General features: G+C 45.2%; 1 protein-coding gene across 3 annotated transcripts in view; it reads right to left on the reverse strand.

Moving 5' to 3' along the window:
- The window catches only part of casz1 (castor zinc finger 1), a 497282-nt gene that overhangs the window by 218505 nt on the left and 253223 nt on the right, over positions 1–25554 (reverse strand). For all 3 annotated transcript variants that reach the window (XM_072244987.1, XM_072244989.1, XM_072244986.1), the window contains exon 4: positions 24882–25001. The gene's annotated coding sequence lies outside the window, so the exon portion shown is untranslated. The remainder of the gene's footprint in view (positions 1–24881; positions 25002–25554) is intronic.

Genomic DNA, 25554 nt, shown 5'->3' on the forward strand with positions numbered 1-25554 from the left:
ATCAACTGTTCACTCTTTTCCACAGAGGCTGCCTGGCCTGCTGAGTTCTTCCAGCATTTTGTGTGTGTTGACAGGTTCTCGATTAGTAAAGGCATCAAAGGTTATGGGGAGAAGGCAGGAGAAAAGGGTTGAGAGGGGTACTAAATCAGCCATGATGTATTGGTGGAGCAGACCTTATTGGCCGAATGGCCTAATTCTGCTCCTACATCTTATGGTCTTCTGCAGATTTAAGGTCATTTTTCTTTTCCTATCTACATGAAGATGACCATCGTCTGGAAGGACTCAGCTTCTTATGGGTTTTTTGGACTCCGCCTGGGTTTCCAGGGAGCAACCTTCCAGCTCATTCCCCTAAACTACTGAGTCACTGTCTCCTCTTTATAGACTGATAGGTTGTAATGGAGACCTTGAATGCACAGTAATTCCTTCACAAAGTTACTGCGAGAGAGAAAAGAAAGCACAAATCAGGGTTTACTTGACAAGTGAGACCTGGTTTTATAGAGCTGTACTAACATCAGTTGTATGAGACACTTCTCTGAAGAGTAATCATTTCTGTCACTAGCATTGCAGATAAGCATCTTTGGAATTGATCTGAAGTACTATTGCGTTTATATTGGATGAAAGTTGATAAAGAATTTCTTCCATTTACGTGGCAGAGGAGCTGTGACTATTAAAAAGTGTTTCTACACTGAGCCCAGCGTTCCATACTCTAAGCTATGAACAGAATTGATGAGGTGATTTCCTTTTTTTTTACTTTTTTCCCCACACTTGCAAGGTGTTGGTCTAGCCAGTGCAGAAGAAGCAAAAATGTCCCAGCATATCACCTCCATCTCCATCTGGTTTCCCCTCCTCCTCCCTTTCTCCCACGGTCCACTCTCCTCTCCTATCAGATTCCTTCTTCTTCAGTTCTTTGCCTCTTCTACCTATCACCTCCCAGCTTTGTTTCACCTCCCCCTGGTGCCCCTCCTTCATCCTTTCTTGCATGGATGGTCCACTCTCCTCTCCTATCAGATTCCTTCTTCTACAGCCCTTTATCTCTTCCACCTCCCCCTCACCTGGTTTCATCCGTTACCTGCCGGATTGTGCTTCTTCCCCTCCTCCCATCTTCTTATCCTGGCTTTATCCCCTTTCCTTTCCGGTCCTGAAGAAGGGTCTCGGCCCGAATCATCGACTGTTTATTTCCCTCCATAGATACTGCCTGACCTGCTGAGCTCTTCCAGCACTTTGTGTGTGTTGCTAATAACCAGTATGCCCTGCCTCATTCAAATACACACCCTAACTAGAGCTAATATTAGTCTATTTTAAGACGAACTCAGGGACAGCTAGGGAGGTAACAACCAACACGAGAGGCCACAGATGGCAAAACCTTCTAAAACATATAAACTGCTGAAGGAACTCAGCCAGTCAGGCAACATTCAGGTTTAGATCCAGATTTAGATTTATTTATCACATGTACATCGAAACATACAGTGAAATGCATTGGGCCTGAGATAGCGGGAAAGGTTGAATAGGTTAAGACTGTAGTGTAGGAGAACGAGAAGAGTTTTGGCAGAGGTATACAACATTATGAGGGGTATAGATGAGGTAAATGCAAGCAGGCTTTTCCCACAGAGGTCGGGTGAGACTAGAACTAGAGGTCATGGGTTAAGGGTGAAAGGTGAAATAATTATGGGGAAGCTGAGGGGGAGCTTCTTCACAGAGGGAAACTTCTTCACTCGAGGACATTGGTGGATGAAGGTTCAACTGCAACATTTAAGAGGAGTTTGGATAAGTATATGGATGGGCGGGGTACGGTTCAGATGAGGCTGGATAATCTGTAGTCTGACCCTTTGTAATGGGGTCAGTCAATGCAATATGCTCAAAGTGCTTCTCCTCTTGCCCCAGCTTCCCAACCAGTGACGCTAACCCACCCTCTCTATCCCCCACTTATCTCTGCGATCTGAGCACTCTCTTCTACCCCTCTGGCAACTGCTGTGCTGGGCTTCAGTCCTGCTCCCTTGCTCTCTTCAGTCCTCATTGACACCTCCCCCAGACAGATCACCTGTGATAAGTAAACACACCTCGATGGAATCATCAGCATATGTGTCACCTGGACCTGCTTTACACCCTATCAAAGGTATTCCCTCTTCCCTCTTCGCAATTCACACCCTGCCTTTCCAGTCCTGACTTGAAATGCTATTGGCTTTTTGTTGTCTGTCACGTGCTCTAAGACACGCTGAAAAGCCTTTGCTCTGCATGCCCCCAAGACAAATCATACCTCACATAAGTAGATCGAGGAATGAAAAGAAAACCAATGCAGAAGATCATAAACACAAGAGATTCTGGAGGGGAAGGAGTACAAGCTAGAAGGTGATAGGTGAGACCAGGTGAGGGGGAAGGTGAGTGGGGGAGGGGGCAATGAAGTCAGAAACTATTCCTGCACACCAGAAGGACAGACAAAGGAAATATTCCTGAGTCTCAGACGGTGGAAGACACTCTTACCTTTGGATGTAATATCAAAAAGTGTTCTTGCTTTACTTATTTTTATTTATTTTGAAATATAGCAGGGTAACGGGCCCTCTCTGTCCAACAAGCCTGAGCCATCCAATTACACCCATGTGACTAAGATACCTTTGGAATGTGGGAGGAAACCGGAGGGCCCGGAGGAAACCAGCTCTAAGGTGACACTATTCTTGAATTAAGAGTTCATTCAGGGGCGAGACTTTGGGGATAGATTCATGAACACGACACTTTTGCAGGGGGCTTAGAAATACCTTACCCCAACCCATCACCTTTGGCTGTTCTTCCATTAATGGTGCTAATTAATGGTGGTGGTTGGGTTTGATCAGGTAGATGTCTGTGACAATGTCAAGAGATAAAGACTAGCTTTATTTGTCAGATGTACATCAAAACATATAGTGAAATGCATCTTTTGCGCCGATGACCAACACAGCCTGAGGACGTGCTGGGGGAACCCGCAAAGTACTGCCAAGCTTACCCCCAATTTACTAATCCTAACCTGCACGGCTTTTGGAATGTGGCAGGAAGCTGGACCTCCAACAGGACCACAACCTTGTTGTAGGGTTTGGAAGCTTCCGTGCCTCAATGACCCAGAGACCTATGACAGCTGGAGTCAGGGCTTTATGCTTTAGCACTTGGCAGGGTCAGTCATGCCAAGCAGGTCAAAGGGTAGAGACCAGACTAAGAGTGGTCCACTGGTCCTCCAGGTTCGGGGGTTCGGCTCAGGGCCAACAACCCTGACTGGTCAAAAAAAAAGTTGTGAAATTAGCAATGAAGAATATCTACATGCAATGGTACGGACAAGCAGAGAAGAAGGACCTTCCGTTATTAAGTCTACACAAGGGCTGCCCTAAATGCCAGCGTTGCAACGGCGGGGGGGGGGGGGGTGAAGGAAGAAAACTGGAGCATTCAAAGGAAACCCACGCAGTCACGGGGAGAATGCACAAATTCTTTACAGTCAGGGCAGGAATTGAAGCCCGATGCTGTAAAGTGTTATGGAAGGCTCTAAGATACTATGCTGCCCTTGATTGGACTTAAATAAGGGAAGGCTATTGATTGACTGATGCGTCAAATAATTCCAGAGGAATATCATCGCCCCCTGTAGCACAGAAGCTGGAACACACTACTCCAAAAAGCAGATGAAGATACATTTAAGAGGAAATGAATGGGAAATGGTGAAAGTATAAAAAGATGCACTGATCCAGATGACATCATAAAGTGAGAGGAGACTAAAGAGTTTGTTTCTGTGAATTTGATGATGGCAAAGATTCACTTTGGCTAGAGTCTAACACTTTGAGACTGTTGGTATCAAACCTCACATATAAAATCAGATTTACAATATTACTGATTTTACAACCCCATTCTCAAACACACAGAATGCTTGCTTGCTTCTGCAGTTGCAAAGGTTATCCAAATAGCCCTCTGCATTAGATTCTAAGATCACCCTTTGCCCTTTCCATTTGCTGGTTCGACACATGAGACCAGAGATCATCCAGCGGCCACTAAAAAGCTCCTTAAAACGCTGTCCCAACCTGACTGGTAGGTATGGCGGCACTGTAGTCCCGCAAACATTGGCACTCCCAGCCTGAAAGGCGTAGTTTTGTGTCGAGACAGCTCAACAAAGATGGCTGTTCATTTTCACCAGCAGCTGCCAAGTTATCAGCCAAACTTAGTTAGATAAATACACAGAACACAGAAACAACAGCTGAAGAGTATGTCAAAGCCAGTGCGGCAGGATCTTGTTTTTTTGTATTGAAACAGATTGACAAAAGGGTTAGTGTCTCTTTAAAGCGAGCCTACAAACAGCACATGGCGTGTGAGTCACTTTAAAATGGTATTAGAAAGAGAAGAGAGATCCACCTGTCAAAGTCAGCAACTGGCTATTGAAATGCCACGCTAATTTTTGGAAAATTACGTCAGGCAACTGGAGAGCTGACACAGAGACTAATAAAAAAAAATCTGCACCAAATGCTCATTGCAAGATGCCCACGTCTCTATCCCTGGGACAGCTTTCATTGCCAATTCAGAATGTATGCAGAGTTTCTCTCCTTTCGGTATCACTTTAAAATATCTCTCATTGTCAGTTGCTATTTTACACCGTCTCTTCACCTGGGCACAAAATTGCTGCAGTATCTCCCAGTTTCCAAAAACTGTTTCGTTTAGGCTACAGATTTGGACCTTTTTTCCCCTGAAAAGTGAATGCTTTTTGGAGACAGCTTATAAAGGCAGCCATTTGGAGGTTTCCTACCACTGGTGAACTTCCTTTTTGATTCTGGAATTATGACATCCCCTTAGTTTGTGATCAAGGCAAAAACACTGTTTCTTTTCCAGAAGTATAAATCAGTTTTTCCGATGTGTAACGGGAAGCTCCAGAATGTCACATTTTATACCTCTGGATATATCTGCTGCCTTGAAATTTGACCTCGGCTATTTTTAATCATTTGATTGGTATATTAACTCATCAAAGTCCTGCCCACATATGGTGGATGAAATTACTCAACCTCAGGATTTTTTTTTGAAACCTTGTTCGGAAATTAGCTTGAATGTCAAATGATAAGAGGGGAGCTTAAACAAACTGCTGTTTCTTTATCAAAGGTAAATCCCAGAAGAAAAAGAAACCCACACAACCACTTTGTCAGCCTTCCCCTTGAGTAAGTTAAAGTCCAGTGCTGAAAACAAGAAAATTATATTGGAAGATGGCAAGAGCCACTCAGTTAACGTGTAGACAAGAGCAATGGTGCTTTCTTTAATATAGGCAATGAAGACTAACCATTTCTGTAAGCTATCCGGCAGGATTCCATACACTATGGCACGTTATCTGACATACATTGTTTGCTGAGGGACAGTATGCTCTGATTATTTCATTCCCCTTCACACTTGCATACTGGAAATGACATTAAACAGTCTTGAATCTTGAATTAAAGTTTACATGCTCATTTTGGGTGTACACATTGTCAAGCTGGCTTGCATTAGTCCAGTCTTGGGGAAAGACTCCACCCACTAACCCACCCCCTCCACACCCCCAGCCACCACCACTTTATCATTTCCTGTCAGTCACCTCCCATACAGACACCCCTATGCCTAGTGTCACTCTGTGGACATGCAATCAATGTATGTAAGCTATCTGATGTATTGATATTATTTATTGAGATACAGCGTGGCCAGCCCTTTGAGCTGCACTACCCAGCAATCCCACGGGGCAATTTACAATGACCAATTAACCCACCAACCGGTGCGTCTTTGGACTGTGGGAGGAAACCAGAGCACCCGGAGGAAACCCACGCAGTCACAGAGAGAACGTACACACTCCTTACAGACAGTGATGGGAATTGAACCTGCGTCACTGGTACTGTGAAGCGTTGTGCTAACTACTACACTGCCATGCCGTCCTACATTTACTGTGTTTTTTTTATTATTGTGTTCTTTATCTTATTGTGTTTTTTTTTGTGCTGCAGAGTGACAATTATTTTGTCCCCTTTTACACCTGTGTACTGGAAAATACACTAAAACTATCCTGAATCTTGAATCTGTAACCTTTAGAATCAGGTTTATTACCATCAACATAGGTTGTGAAATTTGTTGTTTTGCGGCAACAAATAAAATACTATGAAAAAAGAGAAATAAATCAATTACGCAAAAAGACAGCAAAATAGTAAGGTAGTGTTCATAGGCTATAACTCACTTATAACCTCGATTTCCAGTTAGCTCTGGAACCTCAACCCACTGTTACTATTACAACCACATAATTGTAACCTCTAGTTACCATCATAACTACCACACACTGCCCAACTTGACTGCATCGTTTACTTCAGTTCACCTTGTAGTTTGGTATTGGGGGGTTGAGTGCGGATATCAAAACGCTATTACATCACCAACTACCCAGGTTCAATTCCCGCCGCTGCCTGTAAGGAGTTTGTACGTTCTCTCTGTCACTGTGTGGGTTTCCTCCGGGTGCTCTGGTTTCTTCCCACAGTCCAAAGAAGTCTGGGTTAGTATGTTAATTGGTCACATGGGTGTAACTAGGCTCACTGGGCCAGAAGGACCTGTTACTGTGGTGTATCTCTAAATAAAGTACAAATACACATAAGTCAGTCGCATAAAAAAGCATGGCAGCACCTCTCCTTCCTTAGGATTTTTGCGGAGGCTCAGCACAACATCTAAAGCTTTGACAAGCTTCTATAGATGTGTAGTGGAGAGTATACTGATTGGCTGCATCACAGCCTGGTATGGAAACACCAATGCCCATGAACGGAAAGTTCTCCAAACAGTATTGGGTTCGGCCCAGGACATCACAGGTAAAACCCTCCCAACCACTGAGCACATCCACATGAAACGCTGTCGTAGGAAAGCAGTGTCAATCATCAGGGACTTCCTCCGCCCAGGACATGCTCTCTTCTCGCTGCTGCCGTCAGGTAGAAGATACAGATGCCTCAGGACTCGCATCACCGGGTTCAGGAACAGTTACTACCCCTCAGCCATCAGGCTCTTGAACCAAACAGGTTAACTTCACTCAAATTCACTTGCCCCATCAGCCCATGGACTCAGTTTCCAAGACTGCACACCTTATGTTCTTATTACTTATTGCTATTTATTTATGTTTGCATTTGCATGCAGTGTGTTGTCTTATGCACCCTACTTCACATTTCATTGATTCTGTTATAATTACTATTCTATAGATTTGTTGAGTATGCCCACAAGAAAATGAATCTCAGGGTTGTATATGGTGACATACAGGTACCTCGATAATAAAACTTGCTTTGAACTTTGAAATAAAAAAGGTCTTTTCCATCCACAGAACGGAACGGTGTGCGTAAGACTTACTGCTGCTGTGATTCCCTACAGGTTTGTGGTTCCCTGACTGTGATGCCTGAGGCCTATCAGTTACAACATCTACTGTCTGGTGAAGGATACACTTGCTGAGTCACCAGTCGTCGAAACAGGGAAACAGGTCGTAGAATCTCTTCATCAGGGCTTGAATGACTTGAAATCTTATGGTCTTATGGAAACACCGGCGCTGGAAGTTGAAAGGATTTTTCCAAGGCCTACTTCTATGGATGTGTGGAATGGTGGTAGAGGCAAGTTTATTATCTAAGTACCTATATGTCACCATATACAACCCTGAGATTCAATGTCTTGTGGATATTTATAGTATATAGAAAGAAATACAATAGAATCAGTGAAAAACTGCACACAACAGAGAAACATAAACAACCAATGGGCAAATACTAGAATTTAGAAGGATGAGGGGGGGATCTCATTGAAACCTTTCGAATGTTGAAAGGCCTAGACAGAGTAGATGTGGCAAGGATGTTTCCCATGGTGGGGGAGTCCAGGACAAGAGGGCACAGCCTCAGGATAGAGGGGCACCCATTTAAAACAGAGATGCGGAGAAATTTCTTAAGCCAGAGGGTGGTGACTTTGTGGAATTTATTACCACAGGCAGCTGCGGAGGCCAGGTCGTTGGGTGTATTTAAGGCAGAGATTGGTAGGTTCTTGATTGGACATGGCTTCAAAGGGTATGGAGGGAAGGCCAGGGAGTGCGGCTGAGGAGGAGGAAAAAGGATCAGCTATGACTGAATGGCGGAGCAGACTCGATGGGCCAAATGACCTAGTTCTGCTACCTATATCTTATGGTCTTAAATACAAATAGATACAAAAATAAGCAATAAATAAAGAGAACACGAGTTGTAGAGTCCTTAAAAGTAAGTCCATAGGATGTGGACTCAGTTCAATGTTGGGATGAGTGACGTTATCCATGTTGGTCAGGGGCCTGATGGTTGAGGGGTAATAACTGTTCCTGAACCTGGTGGTGTGAGTCCTGAGGCTCCTGTACCCTCTTCCCGATGGCAGCAGTGACAAGAGAACATGCCCTGGGTGGTGGGGGTCCTTGATGATAGATGTTGATTTCCCACCCCATACAGATCCACTCAGTGTGAGGAGGAATATTTAAGGACCTCTTAGGTAGGCACACAGACAATAGAAAAATGGAGGGCTATGTGGGATGGAAGAATTAGACATGTCTTGGAGTAAGTTCAAAGGTTGTGGGCCGAAAGGCCTGTACTGTACTGATTTACGTTTTATGTTCTTACGGTCCCAGTAAGCTGCCACTGGCAAATCATTCGAACCTGTTTTTAGCAGTAAGAGGACCCATTTACCCCATGTTTAGACCAACGATGTAGGTTCAGTGTCCAACTAACAAACGGTAACTTATGACCGAGGATCAGGGCATTAATCTCCAGTTCTGCAGAGTACTAAACTTCCAGCTACTGGCCAGTACTGTAGCCTCCGTATCTAGTCAGTTCCACAGGGGGTACCATGGCCACAGTAACACAGCGGATACTGCGACACTGTTACAGTGCCAGCGATCCAAGATCAGCTCTGCCACGATCTGTAAGGTCTCCGTAGTTCTACCCGTGACCGCGTGGGTTTCCTCCCACATTCCAAAAACACCCGGGTTAGTAGGGCAAATGGCCACAAGTGTGTAATTGGGTGGCGTGGGCTCATTTGGCCAGAAGGACCTGTATCACTAAATAATTTTTAAAAAGCCTAATCTCTGGTTAGCAATGTAACTAGGACCTCTAGTTATGAAATAAGTTTGACCTCAATTTAATATGATTACACTTTGCATGATAACCTTGACCTAGATTATGCTGTTATCTCAACCTTTAATCAGCACAATAGACAGAATCTCTAGTCAACACAACAACCTAAGTCACTAGTTGCCATGCTAACTACGTCCTCTAGCTAGTACTGTAACCTTAACCTTTAATTGGTACCATAACTTCCATCGCTACTTTGCATCATGACCTTGATTTAGTCAGTTGTACACCATGAAAATAAGCCCTTCAGCCCAACTGGTTCATACTAACCAAGATGCCCATCTAAGTCAGTCCCATTTGCCCGTGTTTGGCCCATATCCCTCTAAACCAAGGATTCCCAGCTTGGTGCCCACAGACACCCTCGGTTAATGCTAGAGGTTCATGGCATAAAAAAGGTTGGGAACCCCTGGTCTAAGCCTTTCCTATCCATGTACCCATACAAGTATCTTTTAAACATCGTTAATGTACCTGCCTCAACTACTTCCCTCTGGCAGCTCATTCCACATACTGTCCACTCTCTGAGTGAAAAATTTGCCCAATGTTGCCAGTTAAATTTCTCTACTCTCACCTTAAATCTCACCCTTCCAATTCTTGATTCCTCAAATCAGGAAAACAGACTGTGTGGATTAACCCTATTAATGCCCCTCATGACTTTATATGCCTCTATAAGATCACCCCTCAGTCTCCTACACTCTAATGGAAGAAGTCCCAATCCACTCAACTCTTCTTCACAATTCAGTCCCTTGAATCCCAGGAGCAACATCTTAAATCTCCACTGCACTCTTTCTAATTTAATGGCAACTTTCTTCCTGACTTCTGATGAAATGGCGGACTGACGTTGTGACAAGCTCTTATGTTGTCGCACCATCAGTCTGTACCTGGCCCTTTCTCTGCACAACGGCTGAGGAGATGCAACCACCACTTTAATGTGTCTCCAAGCTACTGTACAGCTCCACAAAGGGAAATCATCCCCACCTCTGGCCAATGTTTGCTCCATTCGATTTCTCTGAAGACACCAGCAATACTAGGCAAGAAACCACCAGGGCTTGAGAGGTCAACTTTGTTTCCTACGGCAATGATTTGACCCTGTGCGTGTCGCCCCACACCAAAGATATCTGAAGTGAGTGGGCTTCAATTTGCGTTTTGCAAAGATGGAAACATGGGAAATATTTATTGGCACCACTTGGATTCTAGATTTAGCTTTATTTGAATATTTTTTCCCAAGCATTTTATGTCAAATATTTGAATAAAACTGATAAACTATAGACTGAGGACAAAAGCCTTTAATCAATTTGATTACAAGATGTGTCATTGTCTGTGACTTTGGACAAACAATAGCTATGATCTTGTGACCTTGGCCCCTATGACTACAGATACGTGGCAGGCCCAAAACGGAAGAGGTTTATTTTGCTTCTCTTGGCCACAACCAACCTCGGTTCCAACTTTGACACAGTTTTTTTTAATAATCTGGCAACAGACTTGTTTGTGTATTTTTCTTTCATCTCTCTAGTAAAGAGCAAAAATAGTTATTACTCTTCAACCATCAGGCTCCTGAACCAAAGGGATTAACTTAGACAATAAACAATAGGTGCAGGAGTAGGCCATTCAGCCCTTCGAGCCAGCACCACCATTCACTGTGATCATGGCTGATCATCCACAATCAGTACCCTTTTCCTGCCCTCTCCCCATATCCCTTCACTCCGCTATCTTTAAGAATTCTACCTAACTCTTTCTTGAAAGCATCCAGAGAATTGGCCTCCACTGCCTTCTGAGGCAGAGCCTTCCACAGAACCACAACCGTCTGTGTGAAAAAGTTTTTCCTCAACTCCGTTCTAAATTGTCTACCCCTTATTCTTAAACTGTGGCCTTTGGTTCTGGAAACAACAGGAATTCTGCAGATGCTGGAAATTCAAGCAACACACATCAAAGTTGCTGGTGAACGCAGCAGGCCAGGCACACCGACGAAGTCCTGACGAAGGGTCTCGGCCTGAAACGTCGAGTGCACCTCTTCCTACAGATGCTGCCTGGCCTGCTGTGTTCACCAGCAACTTTGATGTGTGTTGCCTTTGGTTCTGGACTCCCCCAACATCGGGAACATGTTTCCTGCCTCTAGCCTGTCCAATCCCTTAATAATGTTATATGTTTCAATCAGATCCCCCCTCATCCTTCTAAATTCCAGTGTATACAACCCCAGTGGCTCCAATCTTTCGACATATGACAGTCCCGCCATCCCGGGAATTAACCTCGTGAACCTGCGCTGCACTCCCTCAATAGCTAGAATGTCCTTCCTCAAATTTGGAGACCAAAACTGCACACAGTACTCCAGGTGTGGTCTCACCAGGGCCCTGTACAGCTGCAGAAGGACCTCTTTGCTCCTATACTCAGCTCCCCTTGTTATGAAGGCCCACATGCCATTAGCGTTCTTCACTGCCTGCTGTACCTGTGTACTTACTTTCAGTGACTTCACTCAACTTCACTTGCCCTGAAGTGTTCCCACAACCTATGGACTCACTTTCAAGGACTCTTCATCTCATGTTCTCGATACTTATTGCTTATTTATTGATTACTATTATTTCTTTGTATTTGCACAGTTTGTTGTCTTTTGCACAATGCTTGAACACCTAGTAGGCATAGTCTTCCATTGACTCTATTATGAGTGTGTCTGCAAGGAAATGAACCTCAGGGCTGTATATGGTGACATACATGCACTTTGATAATAAACTTACTTTGAACTTTGAAAAGAGGTGGAATTCCCTGAATGCCATGGCTGGGTTTCTGGCATTGAATATTTACTCGGACGGACTGTACCTTCATCAAGAATCTTGGATGCATTTGCAAGAAAATAATTTTGATAAGAAGAGAAGAGGAAGAGCTTTTAAATCTGCTGTGGGGAAAAAAGACTGCGTATCACTGAGCCATAGAACACAGAAAATACACTGAGAGCTCCTGTACCTAATAAAGTGGCCACCTAATGAGTGTACGTTAGTGCTCTTCTGCTGCTGGAGCCCATCTACTTCAAGATTTGATGTATTGGTTCTAATGCGTGGTTATTTGAGTTACTGTCACCTTCCTGTCCGCTTGAACCAATCTGGCCATTCTCCTCTATCCTCTCTCGTTAGCAAGGTGCCTTTGCCCACAGAATTGCCACTCACTGGATTTTTTTTTTGCACCTTTCTCTGTAAATTCTGGAGACTGATGTGCATGAAAATCCCAGGAGGTCAGCCGTTTCTGACATACTCAAACCACCCCATCTGGCACCAACAATCATTCCACAGTCAAAGTCACTTAGGTCGTGCTTCTTCGCCATTCTGAGGTTTGTCCCAAACAACAACTGAACCTCTTGACCATGCCTGCATGCTTTTACACATTGAATTGCTGCCATGTGATTGGCTGATTAGATGTTTGCATTAACAGCAGGTGTACAAGAGAACCTAATGAAGTGGCCACAGAGTGTATATGTAACCAACTCAGACAAAGGGGGAAATGGTCAGACTCTTTGAGTAACCTCTTGTATCTTTCTCCACCACCCTGGAGTGGTAGAACAAAGTACAATTCTGTGGATATTCCCACGATGGGAGGTGGAACGGTGAATATTCCCATTGTTTTGACTTAGCACAAAATTCTACCATTGGTGAAGATTCCTATGGATTTCAGAGGGCAGGAAGAAAGAAAGGATATCTACAGAAGAAAAGTTGTCTCTGATTCAGAATCAGAATCAGATTTACTGACATTAGTCGTGCAATTTGTTGTTTTGTGGCAGCAGTACAGAGTAGCGATAACAAATGACTATAAGATACAATAAAATATATAAGCAATGCAAACGAGGTTGTGTTCGTGGACCGTGTCATCAGATTTTTAAACAGATTCCAGTGAAATCTTGTAGAATTTTGAAGAATTTATCACTTTCTGAGGAAGCAACACACAAAATGCTGGAGGAACTGAACAGGTCAGGCAATATCTATTGAAATGAACAAACAGTCAACATTTCAGGCTAAGACCCTTCTTCAGGACTGGAAAGGAAAGGGGAAGATGCCAGAATAAAAAGATTGGGAGAGGGATGGGAAGGAAGACGATCTAGAAAATGACAGGTGAAACCAGGTGAAGGTGAAGGTCTGGAGAGTAAGCAGAAGAGAGGGGGAAATAGATGGGTGAAAGGGGGTGGCGATAGGCAAGTGAGAAGACGAGGAAGGAGGTCAGAGTGAGAAATAGATGAAGAGAGGAGGGGGAGGGAAGTGTTTTTACCAGAAGGAGAAATCGATATTCATGTCATTGGGTTGGAGGCTACCTAGACAGAATACGAGGTGTTGCTCCTCTAACCTGAGAGTGGCCTCATCATGGCAGAAGAGGAGGCCACGGACCGAGAAGGGGATAGGACTTAAAATGTTTGGCCACATGGATAAGCCGCTTTTTGCCGATGGAGCAAAGGTGGATAATAATCAAAGTTGACAATTCTGACAGAACACTACTGTAGAATTACTTGAGGGGTTCAATTCAAAATCCGTCATAGTAATCCACCACCCCACCGCCCGCCGGGATGCAAGGAGCCCACCCAAGGTCACACAAGCTCGAGCAACCGTCACAGGGGCGTATCTCAACAGCCAAAATACCGCACCTCCTTGGCAGAGTAAAACGTGGCCTCCTTTAACTTTCACTTTGAAATAATTCCTGGGAAGGAGAGTTTGGCCCTAGGGGTGGGGTTAATTGCCCCCTGTCCTTTCCAAACAGTGGACCTGTGAATGAACTGTAGAACCGAAGCTCAGTACACAAATTGTGCTCACCAAAGCAAATTTGTTTTCCAAGGGTGACCTGTTTAATCATCTCATTTTCTTGCGGCCGTTTATTCATTTGGTTACCAAGGCTACAAAGAACATTAAGGGGGTAGAATAATAAGCCAGCACTATCAAACAGGTAATAAAAAAATTAACGCCATTTTCTCCTGGCTGAAGACAAGCAGGAAAATAAATCAGAAAAGCAGTGCTGTAATTTAAGGACGGTTTGGGTTAAAGGGGAGCGGGCACTGATGTTGGCCAAACACCAATGTGCATTTCCTACTGCACCGTTGCGAGCAAAGGGTTTAAGTCTTGTAAACATATCAGGATAAAGCTTTCAGAAAGCCAAACAGGGCTGAAATGTCTAATACCAGAGGGCATGCATTTAAGGCGAAAGGGGGCAATTTCAGAGGAGACGTGAGGGGCAAGTTTTTTTACGCAGAGAGTGGTGGGAACATGGTTTAGACACATGAATGTGAGGAAAATGGAAGGGTATAGACATTGTGTAGGCAGAGGGTATTAGTTTAGTTGGCCATTTGATTACTAATTTGAGTGGTTCTGCACAACATTGTGGGCCAGAGGGCCTGATCCTGTGTTGTACTGTTCTGTGGGAATGGGAGGTCAGAACCAGGAACTGATGACTCCGGCCTTAATGCAGGCCTTCGACCCAAAACGTCAATGCTTCCTATCCTCCCACAGATGCTGCCCAGCCCGGTGAGTTCCCACAGCAGATCGTTTGTTATCCCAGGGTTCAGACCCTCAGACTGCACTTGGGGCAGTGCGAGCAATTTTGGGCCCCTTTTCCGAGGAAGGATGTGCTGACATTGGAGAGAGTCCAGAGCAGGGTCACAAGAATTATCCCAGGAATGAAAGGGTTAACATATGAGGAACGTGTGATGGCTCTGGGCTTGTACTCGCTGGAGTTTAGAACAATAGGTGGGGGGGGGGGGGATCTCATTGAAATCTGTCGAATGTTGAAAGGCCTAGACAGAGTGGATATGGAGAGGGTGTTTCCTATAAAGGATCTGGTGCTTTCCCGGGGAAAATGATGAATAAATTTTTCTTGGGCTTTTAGCCAGGTACAGGTATCTGTACCCGGCTGGAAGCCCGAGAAGAGTTTATTTGTATGTTTCCTCTAGTTTGTGCATATCAGACCAGGGGGCCACAGCCTGAGAATAGAAGTGTGCCTTTTTAAAACAGAGGTGAGGAGGAATTTCTTTAGTCAAAAGGTGGTGAATCCATGTAATTCACTGCCACAGGCCAAGTGATTGGGTATACTTAAAGTGGAGGTTGATAGGTTCTTTATTAGCAAGGATGTCAAAACTTACAAGGAGAAGGCAGGAAAATGGGGGTTGAGAGGGATAATAAATCAGACATTCAATGGGCTGAATGGACTAATTCTGTCCCTATGTCTTGTGGTCTAAAAGGCCAAATATTTCCAAGTCAGGATGACGTGCAACTTGGAGAGGAACCTGTAGGTGGTGGTGCTCTCTGCTGCCCTTGGGGTTCTGCAGTAGACGTCACGGGAGTGGGAGATGCTGTTGTAGGGACCTGCAGTACTTAGTGCAGCCACTGTGGTGGACTGCGCTCAGGGCTGAGGTGGGGAATGGGATTTACAAGAAGTCACAAGGAAAATCTTCATAACGCAGCAAGCAATCATGACCCGGTCCCAAAGGGTACTTGAAGCAGCCCTGAGCAGAGGTAAAGAGGGATCCTGGGGACCTGAAAATGCCCATAGCGTGTGGAGCACGAGTCAGAAGGGTGGTGAAGGCACAGGCCATGCTTGCTTATATTAGTCAAGACACAGGGTTCAGGAGTCTGCGTATGCAGCTCCATAAAACTCTAGTTACGTCGCTTCTGGTGTATCGCATTCTGTTCTGCTTGAAAGTGATTGGCAGGGTAGACAGCGATTTTTTTTTCCCCCAGAGTCAAAATGTCTAATACTAGAGGGCATGCATTTATGGTCAGAGGGGGAAGTTCAGAGATGTGCGGGGAAGTTTTATTTACACAGAAAGGGATGAGTGCCTTGAATGTGCTGCTAGGCGTAATGGCGGAGGCAAATAAGACAGACGTGTTTAAAAGGCTCGTAAATAAGCACATGAATGTGCAGGGAATGTTGGGATATGGACCATATGCAGGCAGGAGGGACTAGATATCATAAGACCATAAGATATTGGAGTAGAAGTAGGCCATTTGGCCCATCGAGTCTGCTCCACCATTCAATCATGGACTGATCCAATTCTTCCAGTGATCCCCACTCCCCTGCCTTCTATCTATACCCTTTGATGCCCTGGCTAATCAAGAACCTATCTATCTCTGCCTTAAATACACCCAATGACTTGGCCTCCACAGCCACTTGTGGCAACAAATTCCACGGATTTACTACCCTCTGACTAAAGTAATTTCTCCGCATCTCAGTTCTAAATGGATGTCCTTCAATCCTGAAGTCGTGCCCTCTTGTCCTAGAAATCCTAATTACTCCTACTATATCCTAATTAATCTAGCATAAGGATGTGGGCTGAAGGGCCTGATCCTGTGCTGTATGTTCTGTGAACTGTGGCTTTCAAAAACTAATTAGACAAGTCACAGGATGGAAAGAAGTTGTTAGGCTGACGGGGAAAAACAGGGCTAAGTTATTTGTTTGTGGTTTAAATAAGAGAAAAGTTACAAATGAAAGTGCAGAAGAATAACATCAAAGTCAAAGTGCTGCAAGAATACTGAACTCCCCGCCACTTCAGGTTTAAAGGTGACAATGGTGAACAGAGAAGTAAACAACGTGCTGGAAAAAGCCATGGAAATTCTAAGGGGCATCTCTCCGGTTTAAGGTAAACTGCTTGAGATGTGTGAGCTGGTTCCTCCTGCCCATTCCGTAACGAATGTAAAACATGTTCTGGGACCTTATAAGGAGACAGACCTTTACTTACTTTCTATAAATGGAGAAAATTATAGAAACTGGATGTTTGCTCCTTTCTCTGGCCCACAATGCATTGCACACTGCCTGACTGTGGCAGCAAAATTAATCACCTTGTGTGGAAATAGGGTCTGCTGGCGTCCGCCAGCTCCTCGCCATCTCTCCTTCACGCAGACGGTTAGAGCGAGAGGCCTTGTTAGACTAGGCCTTGGCTTATGCTCCCGGGGATTGGCGGAAAACTGGGATAAAGGCACACGGTGGGGGGTGGGGGGGAAACGACACTGTTCCCTTACACTGCTGAGAATGATCTCAAGGATCAGCTACATCTTCCTAATCCCCTTGATGACCCCTTGAAATCGGCATCTTGTATATTTATTGAAAGGAGATGGCTTATTGGTTAGAAAAGATCTAGCTGACCTAATCCCATTTTCCAGTCCCTAATCTTGCAGTCTGCACAATATCACAAGCTTGTTAAGTGCTCTTCAACTGCAATGACGGCTTCTGTCTTCATTACCTTTCACGCAGTGAGTTCCAAGCTCTTCCTGCCTCTGTGTTAGGAGATTTCTCCCTTGGCTCTCCTTTACTCCTTCCAGGAGACTTGAACTAAGCCCTCACGCTGAGGAAAGAGGAGCAGGAGCAGGCCACTCAGCCCCTTCAAGCCTGTGCTACTATCCAACATGATCGTGACTGACCTGCCGCAAGCCCCATCTCCGTTCTGTACCAGCTCGGCTCGCTGATCTTTCAAGTATTTGCACCAGGTTGCTTCACCACCTAGCTTGGAGGTTTCAAAGCAAAGGATCGAAAGAGACCGCAGAGGGATATAGACTCAGCCACCACCATCACGGGCACAACACTCCCCACCATTGAGGACATCTTCAAAACGTGGTGTCTCAGGAATCTACTATTAAGGACCCCCACCACCCAGGATGTGCGCTCTTCTCATTGCTACCATCAGGGAGGAGGTACAGGAGCCTGAAGACACACACTCACTGATTCAGGAACAGCCTGTTCCCTTCTGCCATCAGATTTCTGAATGGACCCATGAACCCCACCTCACTATCGCTCTTTCGCACTCTTTATTTCTAATTATAACTCATAGTAAATTTTACGCCTTGCACTGTGCTACTGTAGCATAAATTTCACGACCTATGCCTGTGATACGTAACCTGGTTCCGATTTCGTCTTCTTTAAATACCCCAAATGGTGCGGAGAATTCCCCCAGGTTTGCCACCCTCAGACAGCAGTGACGGCCTTGGTCACTGGTGGTGTGGTGTCAAAGGTCACTGCTGAAGGTCAAGCTGGTGGGGCAGAGGACTGTGCGGAGGGAGAGCAGCGCTGACAGAGAGTGACTGATGGACCACTCAGCATCTTTGGACCCTTCCCTCAGCTCCTTCAGGACACAGCATCTACCCGAGGTAGAAACAATTTTAAAAATAATGCCCCTTTGCCTCAAACAGTGGAACACTTGGTTTGAAAATGGTGGACATAACAGCACTGAGCAAAAGTCTCAGGCACACACACATATATATATATAGCTCGGGTGTTCAAGACTTTTGCACAGTACTGTAGTAATTTTATGTACTGCACTGTACTGCTGCCACAAAAAAACAACAAATTTCATGCCAAATGTGAGTGATGATAAACCTGATCCGGATTTGGGTCTCTATTGAGGACTGAGAGTGGGAAGCAGGCAGGGAGAGGGGAATCATGGTGGGGAAAAGGGGAAGGGAGAGGGAGGGAGTGGGAAGCACCAGAGAGACATTCCGTAATGATCAATAGGCCATTTGTTTGGAATCAAATGACCTTGCCTGGTGCCTCAGGGCTGGGTGTGTCTGTGCCCGTGCCACCTCCTATCCCTGGCACTCCCTCTCTGCCACCTGTCTCACACCCGCTCCAACCCCGGCATTCTCAACATCCTTTGCTCCCGCCAGATTTACAAACTCGCTCTCTGCTCCACGTTGACAAATACAGAACTGTGCAAAAGTCTTAGGCACCCTTGCTATATATATATATGCCTAAGACGTTTGCAGAGTACTCTAAGTAAAATTCCAGTGACAAGAAAACGATGAAGCAAAATCCCATGAACAACTTGTCAAAGGTCAGAGTATCGGAGACTGCTGTGGCAGGGTTAATCACCTTGTGTTGAAATCGAGACTGGTGATCCGACACTTGATAAACTCCTTTCCACTCTTCCTGAGTTACAACAAGAAGCCTCATTAGCACTGGGTCATAGCTCAGGCTCCCCAGGACTGGCGGAAAACAGGGATAAGACACATGGCGGGGGGTGGGAGGGGGGAGGACAAAGCAGAAGCTTCTCAGATAGAAGCCTGGAAGCTAGGCCCGAGGACCACCTCATGGAAATCGCCTGGGACGCTGGACTGTGTGGGGTCCCAGTGGCGTAACGCTTCACAGCACCAGAGCCCTGGCCTTGATTTCCACCGCTGTCTGTAACGAGCTTACACATTCTCCTCATGGTTCCTCCAGATGCTCCGGTTTCCCCTCACACTCCAGACATACCGGTTGGCAGGTCAATTTGTCACAGTAAGTGGGCAGCGCGGCCCTGTCGGGCTGGAAGGGCCTGTTAGCGTGCTGAATCGCTAAATAAATTTTTAAAAAAGCAGTAGTTTTAGGGGAAAATGTAAAGTGCGAGTAGCAGAGAGTGCTGCTGGGTGACTTCCCCACAAGCCTTTCTTTGAGAAACGGAGTCAAAGGGAGGGAAAAAAAGAAATTGTTCGCAATCTGTTGCTAGCGACATGTGTGAGCAGCTGTGCAGTGGATTTGCAATTTACAGGCTGTAATTATTCCGAGACCCATCCTGTTCCTGACCCAGTCATACAGAATGTCACATTCGAACTGTCACCGGGATGAAGTCTTGAAACAGCGGCAGCATTTGCAGTAAATTACCAGGAGAGACCAGGCCCGGCAGCTGAGTGCAACAGCGTGACTGAGCCGACGCGCAGTACCACTGGGTGCGAATGCTCCACTTTCAGAGATCCAGTCGACAGCCAGAAACTTTGTCCAGGGTGGAAATGCTAATACAAGAGGCATAACTTTACAGTGTTGGAGGAAATGATCAGAGGCAGGTTTTTTTTTCAGGGAGAGTGGTAGGTGTGTGGAGCATGGCCCAGGGGTGATGGTAGAAGCAGATACAACAGGGACATTTGAGAGAGTCTTAGACGGGTATGTGGATGAAAGAAAAATGGACAGCCATGTGGGAGGGAAGGGTTAGATTGATCTTAGAGCAAGCTAAGAGGTTGGCACAACGTTGAAGGTCATAGGGCCTGTACACGTAGCGACACTTGGGTAAATCAGTGTTGAAATCCTTACCCGGACTGTCTCTCATCCCATTCAAACCTGGCAGCTGATCTTGCCCATTACTTCAAACTTCCAATCTGTCTTTCTATCAATGATAACACATGCAAGGGCCTGGGTAGTGTTCTTATTCAGATTCTTAAGTGACATTCATCCCACTCAAATGTCAGACCATGCCCATCCCCTTGACATTCAACAGTATTACTGCTACCGAGCTTCCTGACATCAACATCTTGGGATTCTCCATGGATCAAACACTGTATTAGATCAGTCACAGAAAAAGCTACCTGCGTGGGAGGGATGATGAGTATGTTATGGTAAGTGAGTCACTATAAGGCCTTTCCATTGTCTCCAAGGAGCAAGTCAAGAGCAATACTTTAATACCTGGCTAAATGCAACACCAACAACTCTCACGACTACCATCAGACAGGTAGTAGAGAACCCTTAGATCCCACACCGCCAGGTTCAGGGACAGTTATTACTCTTCAACCATCAGGCTCCTGAACCAGAGTGGATGACTTCACTCACCACAACTCTGAACTCTGATTCCACAACCTACGGACTCACTTTCAAGGACTCTTTACAACTCATGTTCTCAATATTATTTTCATTTGCACAGTTTGTCTTCTTTCGCACATCGGTTGTCTGTCAGCCTTTGTTTATATGGGGGGTTATATGCGAGGCAGGGTTTGAGGGTCGGCACAACATTGTGGGCCGAAGGGCCTGTACTGTGCTGTACTATTCTATGTTCTTTTATGCATAGTATTTCAAAAATTCTGTTGTATTTCTTTATTTTTCCCTGTAAATACCTGCAAGAAAATGAATTTCAGGGTATATGGTAAAGTAAAGGTATTTGATAAATTTACTTTGAACTTCCATGAAAGTATGGAACAAGACAAAGCAGCTTGCATGCTTTCCATCCCATCCATTCAAACTCAGACTCGGTACACAAGGACATCCCATCAGAGCAGAGCTGAGGAGGAATTTGTTCAGCCAGAGGGTAGTGAATCTGTGGAATTCATTACCACAGACGGCCATGGAGGCCAAGTCATTGGGTATATTAAAGTGAAGGCTGACAGGTTCTTGGTCAGTAAGGGCGTCGAAGGTTACAGGGAGAAGGCAGGAAAACGAGGTTGACAGGGATAATAGATCGGTCTTAATGGAATGGCAGAACAGACTCGATGGGCCAAATGGCCAAATCCTGCTCCTATGTCTCATGGTCTTGTAGACCAGCGACCCAAGCACAAAGTTTTTATTCACTCCATGGATGAGAATGTCACTAGCAAGACTGGTTTTCATGTCCATCTCAGCGTTACCAACAGGGACGAGGTGCAGGAGCCTGACGCCCCACACTCAACATGGTAGGAACAGCTTCTTCCCCTCTGCCATCAGATTTCTGAACGGTCCATGAACCCATGAACACAACCTCACTATTCCTCTTGTACACTATTTTTTAAAATTTTAATTTATAGTAATTTATTACACGTTGCACTCTACTACTGACATAAAACAACAAGTTTCATGACATGTGTCAGTGATAATAACTATGATTCCATTTCTTATCCTGAGTTCGGAAATCAGCTTGGGAGAAATGTGGCGGGTTGGCCCCACATTTTCTGCCAACTCTATACAGCAGTTGAACTCCCATGCTCTAATCCCTCATTGCCCTGAGGGGAAGCAGGTAAGTGTCAGCCTCGAATCACTTTATAAGGTACACCTGCTTGTTAAGACTGTAAGATATAGGAGTAGAATGAGGCCATTTGGCCCATCGAGTCTGCTCCACCATTTCCATCATGGCCGATCAATTTCCCTCAGTCCCAGTAGCCTGCCTCCTCCCCGTATCCCTTCACGCCCTTTCTGATCACGAGTCTGTCCGCCTCTGCCTTAAATATACCCAATGACCTGGCCAACACAGCCACATGTGGCAATGAATTCCACAGATTCGCCATCCTCTGGCTAAAGAAATTCCTCCTCATCTCCGTTCTAAATATTTAAGCAGCAACTGTGGCTTCCAACCACTTTCTGTTTTCTGTCCATTCACCTGCCCTCCGTTCATTTTACCTCCAAGGCAGCGGAATGTAACCAGGTGTAACAAGGTGGAAACTTGCTGAAAATCTAAATATACTACATCTACCGGTCTCCCTTTATATACCTGACTGGTTCCACCCTCACAAGTCTCTGCTCAATTTGTCAGACAGTACAGATTGGCTTTATTTGTTACAGGTACGGTGAAACATTGAAACACACAGTGAAATGTGTTGCTTGCATTGGGGAGGTGCTGCTGCAGCTTGCAAGTGTCCATAAGGCCATAAGTCACAGGAGTAGAATGAGGCCATTCAGCCCATTGAGTCTGCTCCACCATTCCACCATGACTGATTTATAATCTCTCTCAATCCCATTATCCTGATTTATTATCCCTCTCAATCCATTATCCCTGTAACCTTTGACACCTTTACTAATCAAGAACCTATCAACCTCTGCTTTAAATACCCCTTAAGACCTGGCCTCCACAGCCATCTGTGGCATTAAATTCAACAGATTCACCACCCTCTGGCTAAAGAAATTCCTCCTCATCTCAGTTCTAAAGAAACGTCATGCTTCCGGCAAAAACATAGCATGTCCACAACTTAGGGTTCTGTGCCAATGTCTTGAGCACACATATATAGCTAGGGAGCTAAAGACTTTTGCACAGTACTGTAGTAATTTTATGTATTGCACTGTACTGCTGCCACAAAAAAAATCATGACATATGTGAGTGATGATAAACCTGATTCTGATATGGTTCTCTATTGTGGACTGAGAGTGGGAAGGGGCAGGGAGAGGGGAATCATGGTTGGGAAAAGGGGAAGGGAGAGGGGAGGGAGCGGGAAGCACCAGTGAGACATTCTGTAATGATCAATAAACCAATTGTTCGGAATCAAATGACCTTGCCTGGTGTCTCAGGGCTGGGTGTGTCTGTGCTCATGCCATCCCGCATCCCTGGCACTCCTTCCCTGCCACCCGTCCCACACCCCTCCCGTAGCACTCCACCCTCACCTTTACCAACATCCTTTGTTCCCACCAGATTTACAAACTTGCTCTCCATTTCACATTGACAAATACAGTACTGTGCAGAAGTCTTATTTAAATACATATATCTAGGGTGCCTGAGACTTTTGCACAGTGCTGTAGTGTGTTGGTCTTTGGAATGTGGGATGAAGGTGAAGCAGCCAGAGAAAGCCCATGCGATCAAAGTACAAACTTCTTATGGACAGAGTCAGGAATTGAACCCGTTCTTACATCCATCACTGTAATGTGTTGCGTTAACCGCCATTACGTTCCTTTACTAGGCCTCATTGACTCTGGGGAATTGTGGTGATACCCAGACATCCTCTTACCATCTCCTTAAAAAGAGTTTCGACTGACAACTGGCAAACTGATCTAAAGCTTCCCATTTTCCCTCTTTGTCCTGTGTACCCGAAGCCAATCTGCTTCAGGTATTCCAGGATTTAGTGAGCATTATGGTTTCTTAAGGTTGTTATAACCGACCCGGCTGGTGGCGCAGTGGTATCAGTGTCAGACGAAAGGTCCCGAGTTCGAATCCAGCCGGTTCCCCTGCTTTTCAACCATGCTGGTTTACGAGCTGCTGATCTCTTTGGAAACTCACCCAGCAGAATTGCCTTGTACGCGGTTCCCCGCTACGTCAGAGAGGCGTGGAGGGAAATCGCCCACTAACCGGAGAAATGCCAGATGCGACGTACCTTTCCTTTCCTATAACTATTGGGGCTGGGAGGGGGGCGGTGGTGGTGGTAGCGGGGATAAGCTCCCACTACCTATTAAATGGTGTGCGTCCCAAATTGCTGCTGACAATCAAGTCCAGCTCCTGGCCTTCGCGTGCAGAACTGCTTCTACTGACAGGAGAAGGGGCAAAGGCAGGTTACTGGCACCTTAAAACCAGTCACTTTGGGCAGATGGGGCTCGTCAGCACGGTTGGAAGCTCACCTAGGAGGAGGAGGAAAACTCTGATCTCAAACCTGTGCTTCAGGATTAAAACCCGAGGAAAAAATCCAGAGCTGGAGACCCTGAGGCAGTCCTATGTTGAGTTCAATGCTGGCTGGCAACTCCTGCAACACTGCTGGTGCCGAACTATATCGGCTTCCGCCGTTCCTTTGAATCCATCAGCTGCGTGGAGAGGGGGAGCCTGCTACATGGGCAACAGCTTGCTCTCCATATCACACTGCTTGCCTTGCCTATCATGTCGACAGTTAGCACGCAACATCATGGCTGATGCTGACTAACAGAGAGCCCCTCTCGGTGAGTGCCATATTCCCTCCTTGCTGTGAGGAAAAGAAAATCCAACCAGGATTCTTTAGTTGACTAACTTATGGCTATCTTATATTCACGTCCATCTTCTACTTCTCGCTCACAGATGGGGTTAATATCGCTGTCCAACCCCTTCTTAACATTAATATCACATCACCCAATAAGTTTCAAAGTGTGGATGTGTCACTGAGATTCATTTTCTTGCAGACATTCAAAGTAGAACAAAGAAATACAACACAATCAATGAAAACCTACTCACAAACAGAGACGGACAAATAAAAAACAATGTGCAAAAGGAGACTAGTTGCAATACAAAATAATAGACAAATAGAACAGAAAACATGAGTTGTAGAGTCTTTGAAAGTGACTCATTGGTTGTGTTATAAAGAGATTATTTTATCAAAACCACAGACTACTACGATATGGAGACTACTCTGTCAGGATCTAAGATGGAAAACAGGTAGCACAATCAATTGTCATCCTCCAGCCTACCTGTACCCGCAGCTGATGAAAGATTAGGAATTTTATCCACTGTTCCCTCTAAGCTGCCTGGGTGCGTGGCCGCACACTAACTGAAATGCTCCCGTGCACATAGCCTTTGTTGCCGCACAGCTGGGATGAAGACAGATAAGAAAAAGTTTACAAAACATGTGACATTTTCTTTGTTGTACTGTACTTCATTCTACCCTTCAATTAATAAACAAATGATGTAATTTGTCAATTTTCATTCTAAATATTCATAATATGCATATTACAAAAAACATTTAAATTTCTGCCATTTTTCAGGCCTTGTAAAAATTTCCTGCTCAGAGCAATGGTTGGTCCGCACAGGTATATAAAAAATTAGAGGGAACTTTGATTTTAATTGTCCCTTTAATGAAATCTCTGGTGTGATACTGCCAGCAAAGTACTTTTGTAGTCACTGTTGTAATGTGGACAACCAGCTTGTGCACAGAAGAATCCTACAAAGAGCAATAAAGACCAAATGGCATCTTTGAAGCAATGCTCATTGAGGAATAAGTTTTGGCTAGAGTAACGGGGATAACACCACAAACACAAGAGATTCTGCAGATGCTGGAAGCCTTGAGCAACGCACACACAAAATGCTGGAGGAACTCAGCAGGCCAGGGAGCATCTATGAAAATGTTTCTTTCCCTCCGCCGTC

This window comes from Mobula birostris, chromosome 27 (genome assembly GCF_030028105.1).
Source record: "Mobula birostris isolate sMobBir1 chromosome 27, sMobBir1.hap1, whole genome shotgun sequence".
Lineage (NCBI taxonomy): Eukaryota > Metazoa > Chordata > Chondrichthyes > Myliobatiformes > Myliobatidae > Mobula > Mobula birostris.